The following is a 14,381-nucleotide window of genomic DNA, read 5'->3' as shown; positions in this document are numbered from 1 at the left end:
ATAATATGTTTGAAACTATATCCAGGAAAGGCATACCTGAAAAATAAAAACTGAAAGCAAAACAATATCAATATAAAAACAGCCAGTATACTCTTGTGAACATTTTCCAAAATGAAATTGTTTCTTACTAGAGAGATGAGTGGATAAAAACTAAAATCTGCAATATAAATGCAAGTTGCAATGAATTATCAAAATTAGGAGAAGCTTCTTACTATGGGAAAAACATGAGAAATTTCCTAATTCTCTAATTATTCAAGCTGAGGTGGTGAACATCTTTCTGTGGGTAAGACACATTTTCATTTTTTGTACACTTTGGTTATTAATATTGATACTGTGCATATCTTCTTCCATTACTTTGTGCTTTCAGTAAATAATTATTTCAACCCATAGTCTATGCTTTTGTACCTTTCCCCTTATGGTAAGGGGTAGGAGAAGAGAAGTGGCTCATTTGGAGTTCAATTTCCAGCTGGTGTTAAAACCACTACACATAATTTATGAAAAACATAAGTCTATTTTATTTTACTTTTTAAAAACCGTACTATAAAACCAACTGTAACTAACTCTTGAATCTGGTAATGATTGTGGCTACTTTCCAGAGCAGTTGCATTCCAGTATGAAAATAGAATACCTTTATTATAGCCATTCAGTACAGGAATAGTTATTAGGATTTGTTTTATTATTCCTGGGTGTTGCTGCACACAACTAACAATATTGTTCAGAGATTTTGAATCAGGCCCAGTGAAGAATTTCATATTGTCTCTGATTATTATCTCTCAGAATTTCAGTTTGTGACACTATCACTAACAAAAAGGAAAAAAAAAACTTTGTCTTTGCTCCTCATCACTGTTATGTAAAGAAACTATTCAATGCAGTCACATACCAAATAAAATTAGATGCTTTTCAAAATAGGAAAAAGAAAATTCCATGTTTAACCATTATACATTTTACTAGTACTTTTTTTTAGAAATCTGACTGCAACTATAAAACAAAAAGTTTTTTGACAGATAAATACTTCATTTAGGCCACCATTTGAATGGTCATTGAAAGGAGACACCTGCTGCTAGGGCACGGACTTCACTGCTGATATTTAGCAGAAAGAGATAAAAGGTCAAGAAATGTTGAGATTATTATCTTGTTAAATCTGAATTTTATACTCAAGAATAGCTTCAAGAAATGGGAAAATTCATTTCTTCGTTCTGTTAAATTGCTGTTAAGTGTAACAATTCAAAATTTCTAGTACCGTAAAGCTATCCTATGTATATGAGTGACATTTTGAAGCTGTTAATGACACAAAAAAATGAAATTATTTGTTTTCTTTGGAAGAAAATAGTTCAAGTAATAATTAAAGAATGCATTGATGTGACCCTACCATATTTTAGATTGGATTAGGCTGTAAAATTTATTTGACACTTATATACCTTGCACTGAGAATGGGAATGCATACACCTAACATACTGAAGCAAGAAAATGTTGCTCACAGGAAGCTATTTTGTATCATTTTCCTGCTTGAGCACCTGATTCAGTAGAACAAATATGCTTTGCACATATGAAAACCAGTTAAGGATGCTGTAATGGAAGTATGACATGATATAGAGTGTTTTTCCATTGAATATTTCCCTACTTAGTGTTGTTCCCACCTGTATATATTTAAACTCAACATGCCTTAACCAGTCTTTGCAAAACAGTCTTTATAGATGCAGAAAATGTTCTCTTTTTCTGTCATGGAATGGTCTAATACAGAATATGTCAGTTGTGCTGCCTCTGAGGAAAGCCAACAGTTTCTAATCACCTGAAAAAAAGAGTCTTCTGCAGGAGGTCTTTTAAATGTATGAATGCAATGTGATATAATGAAGGAAATGGAACAAAATTAAGACCATACAGACACTGCAGGAAAATTCACAAGTTAACATTGCTGTCATTTGCTGGCTACTCAACTCCCTGGTATAAAAGAAACAACAAAGGGCAGTTTCTAATTCCTTTAGGTCACCTTTAACTGATCCACAGCCATGCTGCAGAAACAATACAAGGAAATTCCTTAAGGAAGTGTAAAATCCAAGGGGGTAAAAACCCCAAATATATCAGAAAACGTCTCTCCAGAATTAACCCCAGTATGTTCAGTAATCACAGCTGCAGCTTTAAATTTTTATTCTTCTCTCTCATTTCCTTCTCTACAAGACATAGAAAAAGGCCATTAGGTTTTCAATCGCTTTGCACAGCTATTTCTCACTTGATCTCTGACTTTTGAACCTTCATAGTATTGCACGAGAAAATCCAAATTATTTCTCCTGTGAATAATATTCTGATTTTCTCTATAATCTCATACTTATTAGTTTTGTTATAATTTTAATGTCTGAAAGAATTTTTTCTTTTGTTTCTTTTTTTCAGTCACTTGAATGCATGAAAATGAGTTAGGCATTTTTTTGAATGCTTTGGTTCACAGAAAAAAAATTCTGCTATATGCTCAGATAACATACTCAGCATTTGAAAGTTCAAAACAAATGCTTGAAAATAAATGTGTTCTTTAGGGAACACATTACTGACATTACCAGTAGCACAAAAAGTTTTTATGTGGAGATTCAACCTCATTTTTTCAAGTATAGGTAGAAAAATAAACACACATAATCCTTGCTTCTTCTGACATATTTGAATATATATGACCATATATATAAACAAAATTCTGGGGAGAAGTCCATTGGGAAAAAAAATACATTTAAATAGAAATTTCTGATCATGGGTTCCAAGAGGATGTTTTCTCTGCCACAGAGTATTATGTTTTATAAAAATAGAGAAGTTTTGTTTAAACTATATAGAGCAAGAGATGTTCTTGTGCAAACAAATAAAACTTTCTGCTAGAGGCAGTCTAGCTTTTAGTCCATACAAAAATTACTTTAGAGATGAAGCTTTAACAGAAACAGCTCCTTTACTCAGAGGTTTTTTAAAATATCATCTCTATTTTTTTTTCACTGAAAGCATAGAAGTGAGCCAGTTTGTACCTCACCATATGATTTAAGAAACTATTTAAAAAACCCCAACAATCTAATATAAAACCACCCCCACCAGTCTTTTTTCCTTCCTTTTTTTTTTTTTTTTTTTTTTTGATGCTTAGTGTTGGAGTGGACCCTATGCAAAATAAATGGATAAAAAACATGCTTTTAAAAGGTTTCCCAACCCTTCTCCCAGTAGTGTTTTTTATACCAAACCTCTATTGTGTGACTGTAATGAAGTGGGAAATAGACTCTATATTCTTTGCAAAATGTTAAAAATCCTAGTGGGAACACTAGACTGTTACTATATGTGATATCCTATTTTTTTTTAATTGTAAGCTTATTTAGACTAAAAAAAAAAAAAGGTTCAAAATAGGACAACTAAAGTAGAGACTGTCACAGATACACAAAAATATGTCTCCCAAAAGAGAAGATCTAAAAATTCCTGATTTCCTTGAAGATGTAAGATGCCTTCTCTCCAAAACATTGCAAAATGGGTGGGTTTGCAAATAGATAGACAGCAGTGAGCATACTGCAAAGATTGTACTTAAAGACAGTGTCCAAAGCAGCACATGTGACATGACTGAGAAGTGAGGAGGCAGCTGGTGTGGACCATACATGTCAGCTGATGAGATGCAGCACTGGTGTAGAGCACCCACTTTACACTTTGGCAGGCAATGTGTTCCTGTCCTGTGTGCTCCATGTGATTACCACAGCTCATACTCTCAACAGGAAAATGATTGCTTTCTTGAGTGTCCTCTGTATGGCTTATGCACAAGAGAAAGTAAAATAATAAGGGGTAAGTACTATAATATTGACTAACAGGTATTGAAATTGTCACTCGAGTCTTTCTTGCATTAAACAGCATGGATGATAGAAATCTAATTGTATGATCCACCAGAAGCAGAGACTGACTCAAAGCAGGCTGGAAGTTTGTGTTGAGCTAGTCCCACTGGTCACCTACTTAAACCAGGAGGCATCAGATTTGACCTGAATGAAGTGAAACATGCAAAAAATTTAAAACCTTTTCTCAAAAAAGAATTAACATGCATGACACGTGATTTAACCAAGATCAGTACTGAGATTAGACAAATTAGGTGATGTTGCTGAAGAGTTGAAAAAGCAAAAGAAAGAAAAAGTGTAGCATCAATTTGTTTTCCCCTCAACAGGAACTGTCACTTTAAAATCAGATGACAGTAAAGCAACACAAGAGTTGTTGCAGGACAGAGGCCAGCTGACCTCAATATCAATGACAGTGAAATGAAATTAAGCTGAGAGAAAAAAGGTAGTACTTGCCACAGTTACAGAAGTCTCATGAGTGTACACTGTACATCTTGCTTGGACACCAAGTGCAAGCTGGAGCAGATCACTGTTCCTTAGAGAACATTCCTGACAGCCTGATGCCCTCCATACTGAGAAGTCTGCAGCGCAAGACCACAGAATGACAAAGGTCTGATGTGAAAATAATGCAGAATCCCAGAAGTGAGATTCCTGTAGCAATTTCCCTTGCACCATTTCACAAAAGGACAAAATATGAAAAAAAAAAATTCGAATGAACGGATGCCTATGATATTAAAATATTTTCCAAGCACCTAGGCAGTAGAAAAGCATTCTCTGAGCAGCGTTAATAAACTACAGAAAGCCCATGAAAAAAGTTGGTCCCTGGACTACCACAAATTAGCAACTTAAAATATTTGTATGTGAATGATAGACTAGCTCTAAGAGATGTATTATGCATCTCAAGATTATATTTGCTGTCATTCAGTACAACACAGATGGGTGCAATTCCTATATTTTTATGGAAGCACAGAATGAGGAACGGAAAGGTTGATGCAAAGCCTAGGAAAAAAGAAAATTAAATACACCTTGCTCATAATACATCACACAAGGCTGGCTCCAGATCCCAACACAATTAAAGCCGACACAGGCACAATCATGAGATAATACTATGGCTGCAACTACAAAAAGTAAAATTCCAGGTGTATGACAACCCAAAACAAGCAAACACACAAACATCTTCATGCATTTACTCAGCAGGAACATAGGTAATAACTACTCCAAACAACCTGTATTTACAGGAGGGATATTTAACATCTCTTGGCAGTGAAATGGAAAAAACGCTTTTCCTTTAAAAGGAGAAATTAAAAACATGTCTGATATAGCTTTGCCGTCAGTCTCTCTGTTGACATACTCTGCTGAGACAACACCAAAGGTCTTTGAAACACCTTTTACTTGACCCTCTTTAATTTACACCATAAATCTTGTTTAACCCCCACATTTTGGTGTTACTGTACTATTTGCCACATCCATGCTTTTTAACCACATAGCCATTTTTATGTGGTTATGTTTTAATAGAAAACAGGACTAAAACTACTACAACTCAATTTTCCATCCAGAAAAGAGGTAAAAAAGAGAAAAGGTTTCACAAGATATATCACTCAGACAACTATTTCTGAAATTACTATCTTACAGTGTCAAATGATCAACAGAAGCAAGAATAGAAGCAAAATCTCATCTACAAATGATGTCAAGAGCTTTTCAGATAGTATTGGCCATCTCTCTTTATTACTGAAGTTAAGCACAGCTATACTGTCAAGAACAATTTGTTGGACCCACATCCTGCATCCTGTCAGAGTCCCTTCCAAACAGGTGTCCCTCTTCTATGCTGAAAAACAAATATTCACCCAGCACGTTCTACTGTGTTCCAATAAGTCCTTCTGATCATGAGAGCAGCTGACTACATGGGGCCAGGAAACTGGATAGGCTCTGTAAACACTTGTAAATCACTAGAGAATATTAAATCTGGCTCTCCTATTTTGTCAGTACTCCTGACCTGTGTTTGGTATCTTTCCAGAATTTAATCTGTGCTCTTGTTTTCCATTGTGATGCTAAATGTGATAAATGTGATATTTGCAGTGTGAAACAGACACAAATGCATCCTGAAATAGATTACAAAAACAGGGAAATTGAAAAAATTCAATCACTGCAGCAAAGTGTACTTTTGTAAATATGATGGGCTGGATGAGTGTTAATACCTCTAAGTACTCAAAGGAAGAGAGACAAGGTACAAGAAATACTGATGTTCCATTATTTGTTTTATTAAAGAGAATATTCCCCTGAGTTTGTTCTAACTCTGTTCATTTCCCCCATGCCCTAAACCAAGAATTTCACTACATAAGCAACAGAATTTAGAAGAAAATTTTATTACAGAAACAGGCATTATACAAGTGTGCCGGCTTTCACTGCTTTTCAGCTAGGCAGTCCTCTCTACTGTTTTCTTATTTTGACCCCAGGGATTTCTAGCCTAATGTAATCTAATGAATTACAGAATGTGTTTATAAACCTGTTTATGAGTTAGTGTGTTCAGGCTGTAACAACCTATGAAGTTCAGACTACTTTGGAGAAGTGTTTTGCTCCTAATGTTAATAAAAATATTAGTAAAAATTGATCAGATTTTGGTGAAGAAAATCAAGTTTTTTATCTAGTTATTAATGTGGCCTCAATATCATGTATTTGGTGGGCTGAATTGTGTCTGCAGATTCTCATTTATGTGTATCTTGTTTATATATGTCAAATAAGACTGACTGAGAACTGAATAATTTAGTATGGACTAAATTATCATGGAGTAAGATAATCCATGGATACAACCTTATTCTAAGTGAAATAATGAGGAGTTTCAGTCAGTGAGAAATGAGTAAACTCAGCAAGAAGACACAGACTATTGCCAGAGATCAGACTCTTTAAATCACTAAACTTGTCTTGCATTAGTTTCCTGTTTAACCCTATGCAAATATCCTGACAGATATCCTACTTCAAATGAGCACTTGTTCTTACAAAAAACCCATGGGCTCCATTTGATTGCAGACCTAGTATCTGCTGAAAAGCAAACTTTTTAGAAGGTTTCTTCAGAAAAAAAGGCGTTGAAAGCTGGCTTGGGGTGCCTCTCTGCTTGGTGTTAGGGTGGACATCAGGAGGAATTTCTTCATGGAAAGGGCTGCACAGGAAGGTGGTAGAGTCCCCATACCCAGAGGAAGGACTGGAAATGGTACTCAGTGCTCTTGTCTGGTTAACAAAGTGGGGATCAGTCACAGGTTGGACTTGATGACTTTGGAGATCTTTTTCAACTTTCAGTGATTCTGGGATTCTGTGTTAGTGAGCAGGCAATACAAAGTTCAGGAAGCCTGGAAAATAAGGAAATTGAATAAATATTAAAAGAATTACAATCACTTTTTGCAACACCGAGCAAGAAGTTGAAAGTTCTTGCTCTGACAAAAGTACCCAGATATAAACACAGGACGAAGATAATTTCTAAACTTGATTCTCATTTAAAAGTCTATTTTGATGCTGAATCATATCCTTATTTTAATCTGAGAATTGTTTATATAAACTTAGAACACTTCAAAGTATTTAAAAGATGACTTTCACCTGTTCAGAAGCAAGTCTTAACAATAATTTGTGAGAAATAACCGAAGTCGTAAGTTGGAGATTTAATAAAGAATGTACCTATGATAAGTCATCTATTAAGTATACATTTACAATTTGCATTGGATGTTGGTTTCCTCATGAGGATATATTACATTACCCTGATCATTCCAGAAATCTTGATGTTCTTTTTGTTCTATACTTTCAACTTAATTAATTTCCTGTGACTCTCCTTCCTGGTAAGATTTTCTGTGAGGTTTTATAACATAGGTATCTGAATTCAAATCTAGCCAAGTTTTTTGGAAAAATTCCATGATTAATTGTTTTTGCCAATTATAGTAGTTTATAGATTTCAATCTAGAAAAATTGAACTATATACTATATTATAATAAATACTAAAATTTCCTGCTTGGAAGGATCAGAATGTCTCAAGAACAATCCCTGGGTCACTAATAAAAATAAATCTTCCCTTACTCTTTTCCTATTACTTTTTTGAAATGCAGCAATGTTCCTAAAGAAAATGAGGTTGCTGTGGGTTGTGAAGTTATGCCACAAGAGATAAGATAAAGGTAGCAGAGAACTAAAGTTCCATAAGAATACAATGCATCACCACTTTTTCTATATAATTGAGCAAGATTTTTCTCATTCTTTCTAAAGTTTATGACTGAATAACAGTAGAGAAGGAGCTAGAAATCAATATTTCTTTCTATGCCATAGTGAAGAGAATAATTTTCTTCAAACTACTGGTAAGAGTATGAATGTGTACTAGATTTGCTTTGCCTGAGAACCTTTTGCTATGTCTGTTTGAAGTAGGTTCTGCTGTCTGTCTTTTCTATCACTCACCCATCTTGGCACTGGTCTGCCCTACAATGCACAGCATTCCAAATCATTGCCCTTCCTAGATGTAATTCCCATACTCACTTTAAGCCCAACTAATCCCATTTAAGGGAAGACAAACTGAAGAAGATAGAGTGAAAAATAGGTTTACACATCCTGATACTTAGATTTGAACCACTTCACCCTGTTGAGGCCGCTATTCCAGGAGCAGCTCTGCTTAGCACAAAATGTAGCTGGTCAGCTTCAACTTGTGAAAAGTTTGGGATATAGTATATGGCCCAAACCGTTCCATCATTACTTTTTCTTATGGTTTTGCAACACTGTATTGGTAAAATAAATTCAGTTCTTTGTAAATATAGAAATTATGGCAGGAAAAATATTAGGCCAGGAATGAATTCCATGGCTGGAAAAAACAATTAGAGTATTTATCCTTCTGTGTGTCTTGTCTCCTGGGCCACCTGCATATGCTGGCCTTATGCTGTATTTTAGAACTAAAACAATGCTTTTATCCCACACTGCAATGAAGGCTTCTGGGCACTCTCAAAAAACCCAGCTATGGCACTATGAAGATATAGGACACTGGTATACAATTCTTACCGTATCATAAACCAATTACTTCTCTACATGTAAAGAAAGCCTTCTGATTTAGTAAAACCTGGGTTTGCATTACTCTAGCCACCTCTAAGCCCCTTCCATACTGTACTCTGCTTGTGGCTGGAACAAATTTCATATGCTATCTGAGGCTTATATCTGTCATGAACTTTAAGGCTGCTTGTAGAAAAGGATAGTACAAGTCCCATCCCAGGACACATCAGACAAAAAGTCTGCAGCAAAGCAAATTGCTAGCAGCAAAAGAAAGATCTTAGTGAACTGCTAGGATGGAGTGCCAGTCTGAATCCTCTCAGTGACAGAGATGCTCCTTATCTGCTTTGTCAAAGCTTGACGTGCATTAATATGCCAGACACTCATACCAGCAAACTCAGCACAGAGTAGCATGTAACATGTACCCACAGGTGACTGGTTAATATAATTTCCTTCATTTTCAATCAAGACATATTCAGTTTAATTTAGATGCCTGTGCCTTCTTTGCCATTGGGGTCTATGTCAAGCTTACACAGGAGATGCAGCAAGCTTTATTAGCATAGATATTAAAGTCACTCATTACAAGTGACACAGCCGAGCAAGCAATCCAGCACTTGTTCAGTGTCACTAGGTAAAGCTGTGTTAAACTTGATCTGAAGCTGCTCTTCTCTATCTGAAGATATGATAGTTACAGACTATAAGCATCACCCCAGAGCAGCAACTTAAATGCATTATGTGCATTTGAGCTGATACTTTTGCCTGCAGAGATATTAAATATTAAATAAAGCTGCCTATATATTTCTGATACTTAGTTTATTCTTCCTTAGCAAAAAAAGAAAAGTATCTTTCTCTTATTCACTGAAAACCTTGTTGCCTCTTCACAGAATCTTTGCTGTTATTGTGTACCATGGCTACAACAAGATACCTTGATCCAGATTAGGAACCTCTTAACTTTATACTTTACTAGCATCAAATGCAAATAATGAAAGACAATCGTGGCCTTAAAAAACTATAATTGCAATGAACAAAACAAGTAACTAGGAGAGGAATAGAATATCAAGGGGGTGAAATTATCTGCTTGAAGTTACAAAACAAAGCACATTCAAAGAAATAAAAATCTTCATGTCTTCTAATTCCTTATCAGTAGGTGAGGATGTCCTCTCTCAGCCAAACATGGTTTTGGCTTCCTGAATTTATTCTCAACCTGATCAAAATCCCATCCTCCAGTTTTGCTGTTGCTCCTTGGTGTGGTGAGAAATAATGTTCTTCTGTAATATCTGTTAAAACAAGAGTTTCAGGACTCCTTTTGTTAGTACATATGAGATGAAATTATATGGAACCATTTACATTTGCATATTTTGTATATTTTGTAAAAGCTTGAGACAATATTTCTGCACACTCCTGAAGAGTGCTTGGAATAAAAGATGAGTCACAGACCCACCCCCCACTGGATTAAAAATTACTAGCCTTAGTAGGGTGCCCACATTTCATGTTAACTGGAAACTTGTATTTTTTTAAAATAAGGTACTTGCATTAGAAAAATCATCTTTAAAGTCTAAGAGTTTATGTTCCTGCAAAACTCTCCAAATTCAATCCTTATCTTACAGTGTTGCAATGTCTTGATTATAAGCAAAAAGGAAGCACATCTTATATATATATATATATATATATATTTATAGTATAAATATATGCACATACATTAAGTAAAGAATGTAATGTCGCTATAATTGAAGTCTTTAAAATCTAATCTAATTCTGATCATTATTGGTCTGGATCTAAGTTTCGATTAGTTACTGTAAAGGAAAGATTTCTACAGTTAGAATGCTTTCATACAGGAAAAGTCATACAGGAAAATAAGAATAATATGGTTACACTTTTTATGTACATACTTTTTGGTTTCTGTTTCTTTCCTGGAATGGTGGTAAGTCTTCCCCTGCTTTGGTTCCTGAGGCCAGTGGTTTCATCTGAATGAAGAGGAAGGTGAGGTGGTTGGGGAGGAGGGGATTTTGCAATAAATTATCCGTGTCTTGGGTTATTCATCATCTCTGAATTTAGATGATTACCCCTAAAACCAGGTTTGTTCAGCTCCAGGTCAGGATATATCCACCACTCTCCAAGTTTTCTTGCTGTCTGAAATTAGCTTTGTAGTGCCTGGCAGTTTCTTTTGATAATGCCAGAGGAATTTTCACTATTTTAAGTATCAGAACATTTGGACCATTATATGAAGATAGTTGAGCACACAGATCCATACAGTTAAATTTTAGGGAGGTGATCTGTGTATCTGGTTGCAAGGGCAGCGGAGCTGTGTTTTCCTATTTGAGTATACAACCAAAGCATCCTTAAAAATGGTATAAGTATCTTTAAGATTCCTTTAATCCAGTAAATGGTATTAGTAACTTTACTGAACTATTTTAATGATTTAAAATGAAGACCCAGATTGCTATCTTCATCAGGAAAAGAAAAACAGACTTTGTCTGTACCTTATCCTAGACATAGTTGCATTTTCTTTTCTAAGCGCAAACTGCTTATCTGTACACACCAGGTGAATTGTTTCCAAATCCTTTCCCAGGTGTGAATCTAGAAATGCAAGGTGATAGGTCTGGTCACAGTAACTTGCTTTCTCCCTCCTGCTCTGCAGTCCCCTCAGGAATCAATATATTGGCAGATGATTCCTTTGGTCCAGCAGCAGTTTTTGCCCTTGCTTGCTCTGGCTGGGTATTTAATCCTCTTGGTGAGAGCAATTGAATGTATTCTTGTCCCTTTTTCTTTCATGATGAAAGGAAGTCAGCTTGCCAAAATTAATTGCTTCTTTCATGTTTCATCTGACTTCCTAATTGAGAGATGTGCAAGGGAAACACAAAGCAGAGCCTGTAAGACTAAATAAATCTTCTTTTTCTCTGCACTATTAAAAATGCCAAATCCTGGAGGAGTGTGCTTGAATGTTTTCCCTAAGTAATTCAAAGCTATGTCTATGTCACTGTGTGCTTAGAAGTACATTTTACCAGATAGAGACTTGGTTCTTCCTCCCTGGAACTTTGTGCAGCAAACTGTAGGTACAGTGAATCCACCAGTCACAATTCACTCTACACTCTGCTACAGCAATTCCCACAAGCTGTGGTTCCAGCTCTCAGCAGCCAGGACTTCTGTTTTATAGTGATCTCCCTGGTCCTGGTTTAGAAGATTACTATATGCATTAGATATATATTAATAGGGACTTCTGGAAGGTCTGCTAAACATCTGTTCTTGACATTTTGGGGCTTTCTTTCAAATGAAGTAATCAAAGATAGGAAATTGTATAAACAGTCTAACAGGACACTCTAACAGTCAATGAACATGCAGGTACGTTACTTTTAAAAGTAGCCCACAGATAATTGTAATCATTAATCACTGGAAGAGTAATTGATTGACTATTCTTCTATAAATGAGTTGACTAAAGAGTGACAGCAATTTAATAAGAATGCACAGTGATGAAAACTAGAGTGATACAGATGCTGAGTAATAAATACGTTGGAAAATATTCAATCAGTTCTAGTCAGCAATGCCTTTGAAATATCAGAGAGAACTAGTGTCTGCCTCCCACTGGATTCCTATTTAAGAGATCATTGGTTACTGTCTCATAATTCTGCTATGCAGCATTTGGGCAAACAAACTGGCTAAGGCTCAACAGCTGAAGATGAGGAAATTTCAAATTTTGCTGATTCCAGTGGTATATTCAAAATACCAGTTCAGTTATAAAGATTGTACTTCAAGTTATGGGTGATAGGAGAGAAATAAAGAGGGGAAAAAATGTTCTTCAAGTGTGAGAAATGTCAGATCATCAAGGTATATTTTAAATCTTGAAGATAAGAGTATTTGTTTCTCCAGTCAACATTATACTAAAAACAATTGAGCATACAGAACTATTTTGTCAGATTATTTTTGGAGAAGTCCATGTTTTTTGTAATGTGTTAAACAACATTTCTGTATATTTTCTTGATAAATTAAAAAAAAAATTACAGAAAGTGTGCTTACCCTGACTAATTGCAGTGTACCAATGAAAAAGATATCTCTGAAAATTACAAAAGTCATGCAAGGTTGTGCACACATTAGGGTTTCTGAGTGACTCTTACTAGAGTTATGGTATTGCAGCCTGTCCTGTGCCATATTGAGTTATCCTTTGTTCCACAGGTATTTACTGGAGTGACTGGTGCATTTATCCCTGTTCCACAGACATGAAGTCATAACCTCATCTGAATGAAGATATGAAAGAATCTAGAATACATGAAAAAACCACATGCTTCAAAGATATTTTGTATTACTCTGTCAATAAACCCTTCATAGCCTGATTCGTGTTGGTATTCAATTACCATTGCTACTTTTTGAGAAGTAGAAAATCACTTTTTAAAAGTTTGGGAGTTGGGTTGTAGGGGATTTTTTGTTGGTTTTGGTTTTATTTCTTTTTGTTTTTTTCTTTCCTAGATATCCTGGTTTACTACAGTATTTATTTATTTTGTCTTTTCTTGTGAGATTTCAAATACTCTGAAATATCTGCACTCCTAAATCTCTCAGGAGAGACACAGGCTCTGGGACTTGCTTCAGAAAGTTCCCACAGGGACTATAACTCCCCATGTCCATGCAGAGAGCATTTGAAATTTCAGATTACATGTTGGGACATCTCTTCTGACATAAATCCAAATCTACACATCCAGTATAGGGGTTTGTTAGGTTTTATGCAGTATACAAATTTTAAAAGAATCTACACACAAAAAAAAAAGTTTCTCTTACTTTAAATTCAGACAAAAGTAAGTCATGGTGAAGCCAAAAATAAAATGCATATACTTTTGCAACCTGGAGCTGGTTGACTACACCTGAGAGAAGAAAAGAGTAAAATGTTAAAAAATTCTAATTCTTCTCTACTCTGAGTGGTTATCTGTTGTTAGCTGTGTCCATCTTGAGCAATACATCCATTTTGGGATTTGAAGATTTCTGTAAAATGTACATAACTTTTAAAAAAATTGAAAGAGAATAACAATAAGAGTATTATTATGAGAGATTAGTGGGGAATAGTTGAAGGACTTGTTAAGCCAGAGTAAATAAAAACCACAAGAGCAAAATGATAAAAACCATTTATGGTAGAAAAGATTGAAGGAAGTGAAGAGTTTGTGTTGGTAGAATGCAAAAATTAAAAGCTCAATATGATGAAAAACTGGTGGGACAGTAGGAGAATTTAGAATATTCGTATCTCAGAATGCTTAGTGTGCTCATATTCTGAGTAGAAAGTCAGAAAAGCAAAACCAAGCTGAGAAAAATGAAGTATTGCCTTAGACAGTTCAGGAGTACTACAAAACATGTCTTATAAGCCAGATTGAAATAACCCTGACTATAGTTATGCTTCCCATAAAATAAGGAAGGATAGACTGGGTCATTTCTAAAGTGATATAGGTTCTATGCAAGGAATAAGTGAAATTTTTTTAACATAAATATGAATAAAGGGAGGAAAAAGCTTCTATCTTCTGTTTCCAGGACTATGGTAAATTTACCTTTTTGAGACATGTTAACATCTTGGCTGGCAAATGT

The 14,381-nt window shown here is 35.2% G+C and overlaps 1 long non-coding RNA gene across 1 annotated transcript in view; it reads left to right on the top strand.

Moving 5' to 3' along the window:
• Positions 1-13,150, top strand: part of LOC134430054 (uncharacterized) — a 36,677-nt gene extending 23,527 nt beyond the window's left edge. Inside the window, exon 3 of the long non-coding RNA XR_010030713.1 lies at positions 12,993-13,150. This is a non-coding gene — a long non-coding RNA (uncharacterized LOC134430054). The remainder of the gene's footprint in view (positions 1-12,992) is intronic.
• The last annotated feature ends 1,231 nt before the right edge of the window (positions 13,151-14,381 follow it).

This window comes from Melospiza melodia, chromosome 1 (genome assembly GCF_035770615.1).
Source record: "Melospiza melodia melodia isolate bMelMel2 chromosome 1, bMelMel2.pri, whole genome shotgun sequence".
NCBI classification, from domain to species: domain Eukaryota; kingdom Metazoa; phylum Chordata; class Aves; order Passeriformes; family Passerellidae; genus Melospiza; species Melospiza melodia.
Note: the sequence above shows the minus strand (reverse complement) of the source record. Positions and strands in the feature narration are given on the sequence as shown.